At 44.1% G+C, this 12,943-nt stretch overlaps 1 pseudogene across 1 annotated transcript in view; it reads left to right on the top strand.

The window, feature by feature from the left end:
- Nucleotides 1-6,054, top strand: part of LOC143767709 (uncharacterized) — a 30,337-nt pseudogene extending 24,283 nt beyond the window's left edge. Inside the window, exon 7 of the transcript XR_013213742.1 lies at nt 3,982-6,054. The product of XR_013213742.1 is annotated as an uncharacterized LOC143767709 (transcript). The remainder of the gene's footprint in view (nt 1-3,981) is intronic.
- Nucleotides 6,055-12,943: the final 6,889 nt, after the last annotated feature.

Raw genomic sequence — 12,943 nt, 5'->3', positions numbered from 1 at the left:
ACTGGTAGAAACACATTTGACAAGAGATAAAGTTCGATGTATGCAAAAGCCGTGGGTGCAGTGGTCCTTACATGCCTTCCACACCAGTTATTCAAGAGGGGTCTCTCTACTAGTGCACAAAGAGGTCAGATGGGAGGCAAGGGAGGCGAGACGTGATCCAGAGGGTCGTTTTGTTTTTGTACATGCATTTATTAACTCGCGAGAATACGTATTGTTATGTATCTATAACCCCCCCCCTGCTAATATATCAGTTCTCCGTCTGGCCCTAGGCTTCTCTTTAAAGTACCCGGAGGCGAATGTTATCTGCATGGGAGACTTCAATTTGACTATGAATCCATCCATAGATAAACTGAGATTAGATGATGCAACGACAGGAGACATTATACCTCAACCCCCCTCTCAACTAGCATTATTTATGGACGGTAGTGGTTGGTTGGATTTGTGGAGAATAAATCATCCGGGGATCAAGGGGTATACCTGCCACTCATCCACTAGACAATCATTATCTAGGATAGATTATATATTTGGGTCAAGTGGGTTGGCACTGTGGGTAGATGGTATTGAGCATGGTAACCGAGGGATCTCGGATCATTCCCCAATTATCCTTAAACTTAAATATGGACGATCCGATTCTCACAGCGGGTCCTGGAAATTGAGCCCCTTCTGGTTAAAATTAATAGACTCAAGTGACAGGACGGTTACTCAATTAGATACCTTCATTCTGATACACTCGGAACTTCAAAATCTTGGTTTACTCTGGGACACACTGAAGGCATATTTAAGGGGATGTCTGTCCTCCACTATCTCCTATATAAAGAGGGCAACAGCGAAAGAGGATGAGGAGATGGAACAGAGATTAAAGGCTTCAGAGGCTGCCTATATAGCTAATCAATCCAGCAATAACAGAATTGAATGGCTCACCTCCCAAAGACTTTATACCCAACATATAGAGGTTAAATCGAAACGTAAATTGTTTTTCACGCGCCAATCTTATTTTGAGCTAGGAAATCAGGCTAGTACACTGCTGGCCTTTTTGGTACGTCAACACAATACCTCCAATACAATTTTACAGATTCGGGTGTCTGATGGATCTTTAGTATCCTCTTCTGATGAGATACTTCGGTGCTTCTATGACTATTATACTATGTTATATAAATCTAGTAACAACTCTAATGTTGATGAGTGCTTAGATTATTTATCAGATATTACATTCCCCTCACTAAACTCATCGCAACAAGCCCTTATGGAAGCTGAATTTACTTTAGAAGAGGTGGAGCAGGCTATGGCTGACATGGCATCTGGAAAGGCCCCAGGACCTGATGGGTTTCCCATAGAATTCTATAGGAAATACCGGGACAAGCTAGCCCCCATATTGCTAAAGGTACTCAAGGGAATATGGGAAGGGGAATCTATTCCTGAAACGTTCTACGATGCTAATGTTATAGTACTTAAGAAGGAGGGGAAGGACCCCTTAGATTGTGGATCATATAGACCAATTTCTTTGGTAAATGTAGATTATAAAATCTTCACTAAGATATTAGCCACTAGACTGAACAAGATCATACTAGATCTTATACACCCGGATCAAACCGGTTTTATGCCAGGGAAAAACACTTCTATAAATATCAGGAGGGTACAGTCAGTCATACAATATAGTTCTCTGGAAACAGATAACAAATGGGCATTGGCTTCGCTGGACGCAGCCAAGGCTTTCGATTCCCTAGAATGGCCCTTCTTGGTTGCATGTTTGCGTAAATATGGGTTCGGGAGTAAATTTTTGAGAGGGATAGCCACGCTATATGCAAAACCCAAGGCGCGCGTAGTAGTGAACGGCTTAATGTCTGCATCGTTCTCCCTACATAGAGGTACTCGGCAGGGGTGCCCTCTTTCCCCAGCTCTATTTGCCCTGGCAATAGAGGCTCTGGCAATACGAATGAGGTCTTCTGTGGACGTTAAAGGGATACATATTGCTGATAGGGTCGAGGTCATCGGTCTGTATGCTGATGACATGGTGGTGTTTATGGATCAAGTGGAGGTCACTCTACCAAAAGTAATAACGATGATTGATAGATTCAGTAAATTTTCTGGCCTCTATATAAATTGGGGAAAGTCTGCTTTGATGCCTCTTTCCCACACTCCAATGTCCCGCCTTGAAACCCTCTCATTGCTACCCATTGTCTCCCAGTTCAAATATCTAGGAATATATATGTCCCAAAGTAGTCACCTAGATCTACATCTCAATATATTCCCATTACTTGACGTGGTCAAATCCAAATTCGCTACCTGGGACAAACTACCATTATCTGTAGCTGGACGCATCAATCTTATAAAGATGATATTACTCCCCAAGTTGAGTTATTGTTTCCAACATAGTGCAGTTATTATACCTAAGTCCTTCTTCGCAACCCTAAATTCCCTTACTACATCCTTCGTATGGGGAAAGGCTAGACCTAGACTTAAACTATCTACTCTACAGAGACCTAAACAAGGGGGTGGGGCGGCTCTGCCAGATTTTTACTTATATTACCTAGCGGGCCAGGCCAGAATGTTGAATACGTGGATGCCCGGGAAGATTCTTCCCAACTCTGAACATCACATTTTGTACTCAGCTAAAGTTGATTGCCCACTGGGTTTTTTGGAAATGGAGAGAACTGCGGTTCCTCATTTACTCCCTATACTCCGGCTAGCACGTTCAATATGGAGGCAACTTAAAAAATTAATAGGATTTGCTGATATAGCAACTGAAATGCCTTTGTGGAATAATGGTTATTTCCCGATATTACTGGGTCACCCATCCACCAAATTCTGGACATCATATAGTGTCCTCACAGTGGGTAATTTACACCAGCGGGGGATTTTTGTCTCCTTCGAGCAATTACAAACTATATACAATATACCGAGGTCTCAGTTTTTCCGTTACCTGCAACTAAGGTCAGCCTTCCAATCGTATATGCGGAGTGCGGGTACAGGACGTGCTATTTCAGATTTACCGTTAATAGGTATCCTTAATTCACAGGGCCCCCAGGGACTTATTTCTTCTCTATATACCTATTTATTATCCATAAATGAGAGATCCACCTTAGACTCCATTAAAGGGAAGTGGGGACGGCTCCTTCCAGACACTCTGGAGGAGGAATGGGATGAAATTTTGGAATCCCCAACTAAAGTTTCCCCATCAGTTAATAATAGGATGACACAATTATATATCATACATCAGTCCTATTTGACCCCAATTCGTCTCTTCAAAATGGGTCGTCTACACTCATCAGACTGCCTGAGATGCCATTCCAGCAACGCAGATTTCATCCACATGATATGGCAATGTCCTATTATTTCCCAATTCTGGAAAGAGGTAACGACATTACTGACTTCATTGATATCTATCCCTGTCCCACTTGAACCTTTGGTTTGTTTATTTGGAGTATGGGAAGCTGAGACTTGGGATCGTTATATAGACATTTTTCTGAGGGAGACTTTGTTTCTGGCGCGTAAGGTGCTGGCCCTACGATGGATGGGGAGCTCTGGTCCAACTCTTAGAACATGGGTTGATCTGGTGAACTCTATTGTTCCATATGAACGGGCATTGTACCAAAATAGGGGCAATCCAGCCAAATTTGAGAAGATATGGGGGAGATGGAACTCCTCCTCTCATACCGTTTAGATTAACATATCTTAATAACTATGCAAGGAAAGGGTGTCGGAATACACGGAGCAGCGGTGGCTTACAGGGCGAAACTTACTTAGAATTTTCCTCTCAGTGGCAGCGCATTAGTTTTGAAAGTTTTATTAGAAGATAAGGTAGATAAAGTTTGTATAAGACATGACCAAATGATTGACATGCACTACTTGTAACCTTTGCAATATCCCAATTGTGGTTATATGTAAAAAATTTATGTACCTTCTAGATGTTGGGAATGTAAACAATGTATGTACAATTGATATTGTTATTAATAAACGAATTTAAAAAAAAAAAGAAATCACATCTTGTTATACACCAAAGAACTCACACAGGGGAGAAGCCTTTTTCCTGTTCAGAATGTGGGAAATGTTTTAACAAGAAATCACCTCTTGTTATACACCAAAGAACTCACACAGGGGAGAACCCTTTTCCCTGTTCAGAATGTGGGAAATGTTTTCACAAGAAATCATCTCTTGTTATACACCAAAGAACTCACACAGGGGAGCAGCCTTTTGCCTGTTCAGAATGTGGGAAATGTTTTAACAAAAAATCACATCTTGTTATACACCAAAGAACTCACACAGGGGAGAAGCCTTTTTCCTGTTCAGAATGTGGGAAATGCTTTTACCATAAATCAGATTTGCTTACGCACCAGAGAATTCACACAGGGGAGAAGCCTTTTTCCTGCTCAGAATGTGGGAAATGTTTTAATCAGAAATCACACCTTGTTATACACCAAAGAACTCACACAGGGGAGAAGCTTTTTTCCTGTTCAGAATGTGGGAAATGTTTTAACAAAAAATCTCATCTTGTTATACACCAAAGAACTCACACAGGGGAGAAGCCTTTTTCCTGTTCAGAATGTGGGAAATGTTTTAACCAGAAATCAGATTTGCTTAAGCACCAAAGAACTCACACAGGGGAGAAGCCTTTTTCATGTTCAGAATGTGGGAAATGTTTTAACCATAAATCAGATTTGCTTAAGCACCAAAGAACTCACACAGGGGAGAAGCCTTTTTCCTGTTCAGAATGTGGGAATTGTTTTAAGCAGAAATCACATCTTGTTATACACCAAAGAACTCACACAGGGGAGAAGCCTTTTTCCTGTTCAGAATGTGGGAAATGTTTTAACAAGAAATCACCTCTTGTTATACACCAAAGAACTCATACAGGGGAGAAGCCTTTTTCCTGTTCAGAATGTGGGAAATGTTTTCACAAGAAATCACTTCTTGTTATACACCAAAGAACTCACACAGGGGAGAAGCCTTTTTCCTGTTCACAATGTGGGAAATATTTTAACCAGAAATCAGATTTGCTTAGGCACCAGAGAATTCACACAGGGGAGAAGCCTTTTTCATGTTCAGAATGTGGGAAATGTTTTAGCCAGAAATCATATTTTGTTACACACCAGAGAACTCACACAGGTGCGAAGCCTTTTTCATGTTCAGAATGTGGGAAATGTTTTAACAAGAAATCACCTCTTGTTATGCACCAAAGAACTCACACAGGGGAGAAGCCTTTTTCCTGTTCACAATGTGGTAAATATTTCAAACAGAAAGGGCATCTTGATCACCACCAGAGAACCCACACAGGGGAGAAGCCTTTTTCATGTTCAGAATGTGGGAAATGTTTTACCCGTAAAGAGCATCTTGATCACCACCAAAGAATTCACACAGGGGAGAAGCCTTTTTCATGTTCAGAATGTGGGAAATGTTTTAACCGGAAATCGGTTCTTGACAACCACCAGAGAACCCACCCAGGGGAGAAGCCTTTTTCATGTTCTTAATGTAGGAGATGTTTTAAATTGAAATGTTATTTTCATAAAGGAATTGTCATCATGTTTGGCATTGTTAAAATAAAAAAAATCATATTCACCTTCCACGCCAGTGCTGTTCCAGTGGTATTGTCACTCGCGTTCCTTGGGCTCATATGAGGTTGTTGCATCACACAATCCCTATGCTCAATCAGCCCCAGCTTCACTGTCCCTGCCCTCAGACGTATTGCACATGAACAGGAAGCCAGGGCTGTGACTTCTCTTTGGCTTCCTCTTATTGTTCGATTTGTATGAAGGTGAGAACAGTGAAGCCACCGCTAATTGGATGCAGTGCTCATATGACATAAAAACCTGAGCCCCCGAAATGCAAGTGTTGACACCGCTGGAACTGGGCCAGCATGGGAGGTTTATAGAAATGTTTTTATTTTGACAGGACCAAACATGAGGAATGAGAAGTCAAAATCCCACACAGAGGAGAAGACATTATCATACACAAAGTGTGAAAAATGAATTACTGGAAAATAGTATTTTGTTGACCATCAAAAATAACTCAAACTATATACGTTATTGACAAATTGTACCAAAACATATAACAGACAGATGTATACCGTATTTTCCGGCGTATAAGACGACTGGGCGTATAAGACGACCCCCCAACTTTACCAGTTAAAAAATAAAATCTTCTTAAAAGTCGGGGGTCTTCTTATACACCCTATGTCGTCTTATAGGGCCGGTGAATATGTGCCTTTTGGGGGGGGGGAGTGATCCTGATGAGGACGAGGGGGCGTCTCACAGGAAAGTGAGTATCCCCCATTACCTTATCATAGCGCTGCAGCGTGGGGTCTCTGTGCTGGGAGCGGCGGCTGCTGTGCTGTGCTGTGCTGTGCTGTGCTGTGGCGGCTCCTCTTCTGCAGTGTGGGGCCTCTGGTGCTGTGGGGCGGTGGCGGCGGCGTATCTTCATACAGTCGGGGCTCCTCCGGCATCTCAAAGACTGGAAGCCCCGCCGGCAACTCCATGGGTACAATGCGGTCAGGTGGCCTCCGGGAAAATGGCCGCTGCTCAGATTCAGATCTCGTCCCGAGATCTCGGGAGACGAGATCTGAATCTGAGCAGTGGCCATTTTCCCGGAGGCAGCTCAATAGGTGCGATGCGGTGGCCCGGCCGCTGGGGGCTGCGCATGCTCAGATTCAGATCTCAACGAGATCTGAATCTAAGCAGCGGCCATTTTCCCGGAGGCCAGCGCATTGTACCGATGGAGTTGCCGGCGGGGCTTCCAGGCTGAGATGCCGGAGGAGCCCCGACTGCATGAAGATACGCCGCCGCCGCCACCGCCCCACAGCACCAGAGGCCCCACACTGCAGAAGAGGAGCCGCCACAGCACAGCACAGCAGCCGCCGCCGCTCCCAGCACAGAGACCCCACGCTGCAGCGCTATGATAAGGTAATGGGGGATACTCACTTTTCTGTGAGACGCCCCCTCGTCGTCATCAGGATCACTCCCCCCCCCACCCACCATATACACCCGGCGTACAAGGCGATTCCCGGCGTACAAGACGACCCCCGACTTTTAAGAAGATTTTCAGGGGTTAAAAAGTCGTCTTGTACGCCGGAAAATACGGTAATTGAATGAGAAAGGGAAATTACTTTAGAACTTACTATATTTCTTGGACTGTAAGACATACTTTTTTATTAGATCATTTTTATTAAGAAAATTAGACAATAGTTTTTACAAAGAGACATCAGTATAATAAAGATGTTTTCAATGTTAGATGGTATCATTATATGTTATTGTTATACAGAAAATGCAATAAAGTTGTCATCTTCGTCCAAGGATTCAATTTTTTTTCATTCAAAGTAATACAACCCCCCTCCCCCGATAGCACTCCAGATAAATCTGTATTCATACTATTATTTTTTTATGTTTTGTATACATTAGAATATCTGCCATTCAGTTATCATGAGTTTGCATGTGTACTTATCCTCACATTTTTGGTTCCCAACGTGCTGCCCATCGAGGATGTACACTCCCCAGACATTGACACCCGGAATGGATCGAGGAAGAGCGTCCAGAGTGGTTCGACTAGGAGACTGATCACCTCCATAAAAACACGGTAAGTCTGCTGATTCCTTTGAATGAATCTGTAGTACTTGCCTGTGTTTCTCGAACCATTCTGTGTGTTCTGTACTCGTGTTTGCCGAGTGTCTGTGCCGCCCTAACACGGTGGGTGTGGGATACGTACACCTGGTGGCCTTAAAAGAACCCACGGCTACTGGCTGTGAGGAACACAAACCGTGATTGATTGCTTCTAACCTGTTGCATGTTTTGTCTTGTGTCATACCAGCACTGTGTTCTGGGGTATTGAGTTTGCTGCCTTTGTGTAGCAGGCAGGGGGATAGGAGGTTGTCTATGATACGGTGAGCGCAAAGTTGCTCCTAGAAGTCTCGGGTGCGGAGCATGGCGTGATAGAATCACGGGTGGTCGAACCACGTAGTGCAAAAAATGGTAGAAATCTCTTTGAACCCTAGCATTGTGCACAAGGTCTGAGATAGAAATCCCAGTTACAGAGGAAGGTCAGTTTTTGTGATTGTCCGTCCGTCTGGTTATGTGTGTCTGAGAGTGTTGTCCCTTTTCCAGAATTAGCTGTCCTGTCTCTGACCGCATGTGGAACCGCGAGATTTGTGTTGGTGCTGGAGTGTGAGCAAATTCTGTGTGGTACCAGGTAACTCGGCACAGGCCGAGGGGAGACACAGCGTACGGCAAACACGACTCTCTGTGCGGTTCATAGATTTGGGCTGGGACTTCTGGTGATTGGACAACAACTCCGTCTTTTTGTTTGTCTAAAGCCAGCAGAAAATTGAGACGTTTTTGCAGTTCCGTAAAAGAGGAGGGAATGTGATGATGGCAGATAAGACTGCTGTATGATAGTGTTTGCCAGAAGGGGGAAGAAGTGTATATATAGAATATGAGGTGATTTGATGAAAATATGTGTATTCCCCGAGAAAGGCAGATTACAGTAGTTAGAATGGCAGGGCGTTATTAACCCCTTCGCGACATGCGCCGTACTAGTACTGCGCTGCCGGCACTGCATTTGTGCCAGCAGCAGTACTAGTACGGCGCACCGATCACCGCGGTCTCACGCTGAGCGCCGCGGTGATCGGGTGCGGGTGTCAGCTGTATATGACAGCTGACACCCTGCAGCAATGCCTACGATCGGCGCTATCGCCGATCGCGGGCATTTAACCCCTCTGATGCCGCTGTCAATAGTGACAGCGGCATAGAGGGGGATCGCGCAGGGACGGGGGCTCCCTGCGCTCTCCCACCGGAGCAACGCGATGAGATCGCGCTGCTCCGGTGACCTGAAAGGAGTCCCCGGATCCAAGATGGCCGCGGGACTCCTTCCGGGTCATGAGATGACCTAGCTTGCCGGCGCCTGCTGAGAGCTGCTGAGTGCAGGCGCCGGCAAGCCTCTGTAACGTGCCTCTCAGATCGGTGTCTGACAGAGTGCTGTGCACACTGTCAGATCACCAATCTGTGATGTCCCCCCCTGGGACAAAGTAAAAAAGTTTAAAAAAAAATGTCCACATGTGTAAAAAAAAAAGAAAAAAAAAAATCCTAAATAAAGAAAAAAAAAAATATTCCCATAAATACATTTCTTTATCTAAATAAAAAAAATCACACAATAAAAGTACACATATTTAGTATCGCCGCGTCCGTAACGACCCCACCTATAAAACTATATCACTAGTTAACCCCTTCAGTGAACACCGTAAAAAAAAAAAAAAAAAAAAAAACGAGGCAAAAAACAACGCTTTATTCTCATACCGCCAAACAAAAAGTGGAATAACACGCGATCAAAAAGACGGATATAAATAACCATGGTACCGCTGAAAACGTCATCTTGTCCCGCAAAAAAAAAGCCGCCATACAGCATCATCAGCAGAAAAATAAAAAAAGTTATAGCTCTCAGAATAAAGCGATGCAAAAACAATTATTTTTTTATATAAAATAGTTTTTATTGTGTAAAAGCGCCAAAACATAAAAAAATTACATAAATGAGGTATCGCTGTAATCATACTGACCTGAAGAATAAAACTGCTTTATCAATTTTACCACACGTGGAATGGTATAAACGCCCCCCCCTAAAAGAATTTCAGGAATTGCTGGTTTTTGTTCATTCCGCCTCCCAAAAATCGGAATAAAAAGCGATAAAAAAATGTCATGTGCCTGAAAATGGTACCAATAAAAACGTCAACTCGTCCCGCAAAAAACAAGATCTCACATGACTCTGTGGGCCAAAATATGGATAAATTGTAGTTCTGAAAATGTGGTGATGCAAAAACTATTTTTTGCAATAAAAAGCGTCTTTTAGTGTGTGATGGCTGCCAACCATAAAAATCCGCCCCCAAAACGCTATAAAAGTAAATCAAATCCCCCTTCATCACCCCCTTAGTTAGGGAAAAATAATAAAATTTTAAAAAATATATTTATTTCCATTTTCCCGTTAGGCTACTTTCACACTAGCGTCGGTATGGGGCAGTCACGCTGCGTCGGCCCGACGTACCGACGCATACTGTGCAAGCGCCGCACAACGGGGGCAGCGGATGCTGTTTTTCCACGCATCTTCTGCCCCATTGTGAGGTGCGGGGAGGTGGGGGCGGAGTTCCAGCCGCGCATGCGCGGTCAGAAATGGTGGACCGTCGGCACAAAAAAAGTTACATGTAACGTTTTTTGCTGCCGGCGGTCCGCCACAACATGACGCAACCGTCGCACGACGGTTGCGACGTGTGTTACTACGTCGCAATGCGTCGCTAATGTTAGTCTATGGGGAAAAAACGCATCCTGCAGATGACTTTGCAGGATGCGTTTTTTTGCCAAAATGACGCATTGCGACGTATGCAAAAAAACGCTAGTGTGAAAGTAGCGCTAGGGTTAGGACTAGTGTTGTGAACTCTATTTCTGGGCTCCCTCTTGTGGTCACAAGTGGTACTGTGTGAGTGCTGTCTTTCTGCAGGTTTGTGGCTGGCATCAGCTGTCTCATTATAGGTGGGTTGGTTTCCTATTTAGCTCACTGGAACTCTCAGTTTAATGCCTGCTGTCAATGTATTCAGTGCTATTCTGATTCCTTCTGACTACCTTGCTCCCAGTCTGTTCAAGAGAAGCTAAGTTTCCGTTTGTGCATTTTTTGATCATCAGTGTTCGATATGTTTCTTGTCCAGCTTGCTAATATGTGATTCATTGCTTGCTGGTAGCTCTAGGGGGCTGAGTTTCTCCCCCCACACCGTTAGTTGGTGTGGGGGTTCTTGAATTCTCAGCGTGGATATTTTGTAGGGTTTTCTACTGACCGCACAGTTCTCTATCTGTCTTCTGCTATCTAGTTTTAGCGGGCCTCATTTGCTGAATCTGTTTTCATTTCTACGTATGTGTTTTCCCCTTACCTCACCGTTATTATTTGTTGGGGGCTTCCTATATCTTTGGGGTTATTTCTCTTGAGGCAAGTGAGGTCTTGCTTTCTCTTTAGGGGTAGCTAGTTCCTCAGGCTGCGTCGAGACGTCCAGGATTTTAGGCACGTTCACCGGCTACCTTTAGTGTGTTTGGTTAGGATCAGGTTTGCGGTCAGTCCAGTTACCACCTCCCTAGAGCTTGTTCTATGCTTAGTAACTTAGCTAGTAGTTCCTGTGATCCTCAGCCACTGGGATCATAACAGTACAGCAGGCCTAAAAGTATTTAATGCTTCGCAGAAGTGGGATAAAAGAAGTCCTGAGTACATTTTTTTTTCCTCTTCCTTTGCTGCAGTCTGTCCAGCTTCTCTCATCCCCTTAATCTCTGGGTGGTTTTCAGCTCAGCTGCAGACATGGATATTCAGAGTCTGACTTCTAGTGTGGATCATCTTGCTGCAAGGGTGCAAAAAATTCAGGATTTTGTTGTTCATAGCCCTATGTCTGAGCCAAAGATACCTATTCCTGAGTTGTTTTCTGGAGATAGATCTAGGTTTCAGAATTTTAAGAATAATTGTAAATTATTTCTATCCTTGAGACCTCGTTCCTCTGGTGATTCTGCTCAGCAAGTTAAAATTGTTATCTCCTTGTTACGCGGCGACCCTCAAGATTGGGCTTTCTCTCTGGCGCCAGGAGATCCTGCATTGCTGAATGTGGATGCGTTTTTTCTGGCGCTTGGACTGCTTTATGAGGAACCTAATCTTGAGAATCAGGCAGAAAAGGCTTTGCTGACCCTCTCTCAAGGTCAGGATGAAGTAGAGATTTATTGTCAAAAATTTAGGAAATGGTCGGTGCTTACTCAATGGAATGAGTGTGCCCTAGCTGCAAATTTCAGAGAAGGTCTTTCTGAAGCCATTAAGAATGTTATGGTGGGGTTCCCCACGCCTACAGGTCTGAGTGATTCAATGGCTTTGGCCATTCAGATTGATCGGCGTTTGCGGGAGCGCAAATCTGCGCATCCTCTGGCGGTGTTTTCTGAACAGAGACCTGAGTCAATGCAATGTGACAGAATTCTGACTAGAAATGAGCGGCAAAGTCATAGACGTCAAAATGGGTTGTGCTTTTACTGTGGTGATTCTACTCATGTTATCTCAGCATGCTCTAAGCGCTTAAAAAAAAATCGCTAAACCTGTCACCATTGGTACTATACAGCCTAAGTTCATTTTGTCTGTTACTTTAATTTGTTCTTTGTCATCCTACTCGGTTATGGCTTTTGTGGATTCAGGTGCTGCCCTGAGTCTGATGGATTTATCGTTTGCTGAGCGCTGTGGTTTTGTCCTGGAGCCTTTGGAATTTCCTATTCCACTGAGGGGAATTGATGCTACACCATTGGCTGAGAATAAGCCTCAGTATTGGACTCAAGTGACCATGTGCATGACTCCTGTACATCAGGAGGTGATTCGCTTTCTCGTGCTGCATAATCTGCATGATGTTGTTGTTTTGGGTCTGCCATGGCTGCAGGCCCATAATCCAGTTTTGGATTGGAAAGCTATGTCTGTGTCAAGTTGGGGTTGTCAGGGGATTCATGGCGATACTCCTTTGGTGTCAATTGCTTCTTCTACTCCTTCTGAGGTCCCTGAGTTTTTGTCGAACTACCAGGATGTATTTGATGAGCCCAGATCCAGTGCCCTGCCTCCTCATAGGGATTGTGATTGTGCTATACATTTGATTCCTGGTAGTAAGTTCCCTAAGGGACGACTTTTTAATTTGTCTATACCAGAACATGCCGCGATGCGGAGTTATATAAAGGAGTCTTTGGAGAAGGGACATATTCGCCCATCCTCCTCCCCTCTTGGTGCAGGTTTTTTCTTTGTGGCCAAGAAGGATGGTTCTCTGAGACCTTGTATAGATTATCATCTTCGAAATAAAATCACGGTCAAGTTTCAGTATCCTTTGCCATTATTGTCTGATTTGTTTGCTCGGATTAAGGGTTCCAGTTGGTTCACCAAGATAGATCTTCGTGGTGCGTATAACCTTGTGCGTATTAAGCAGGGG

This window comes from Ranitomeya variabilis, chromosome 4 (assembly GCF_051348905.1).
Source record: "Ranitomeya variabilis isolate aRanVar5 chromosome 4, aRanVar5.hap1, whole genome shotgun sequence".
Classification (NCBI taxonomy): Eukaryota; Metazoa; Chordata; class Amphibia; order Anura; family Dendrobatidae; genus Ranitomeya; species Ranitomeya variabilis.
Note: the sequence above shows the minus strand (reverse complement) of the source record. Positions and strands in the feature narration are given on the sequence as shown.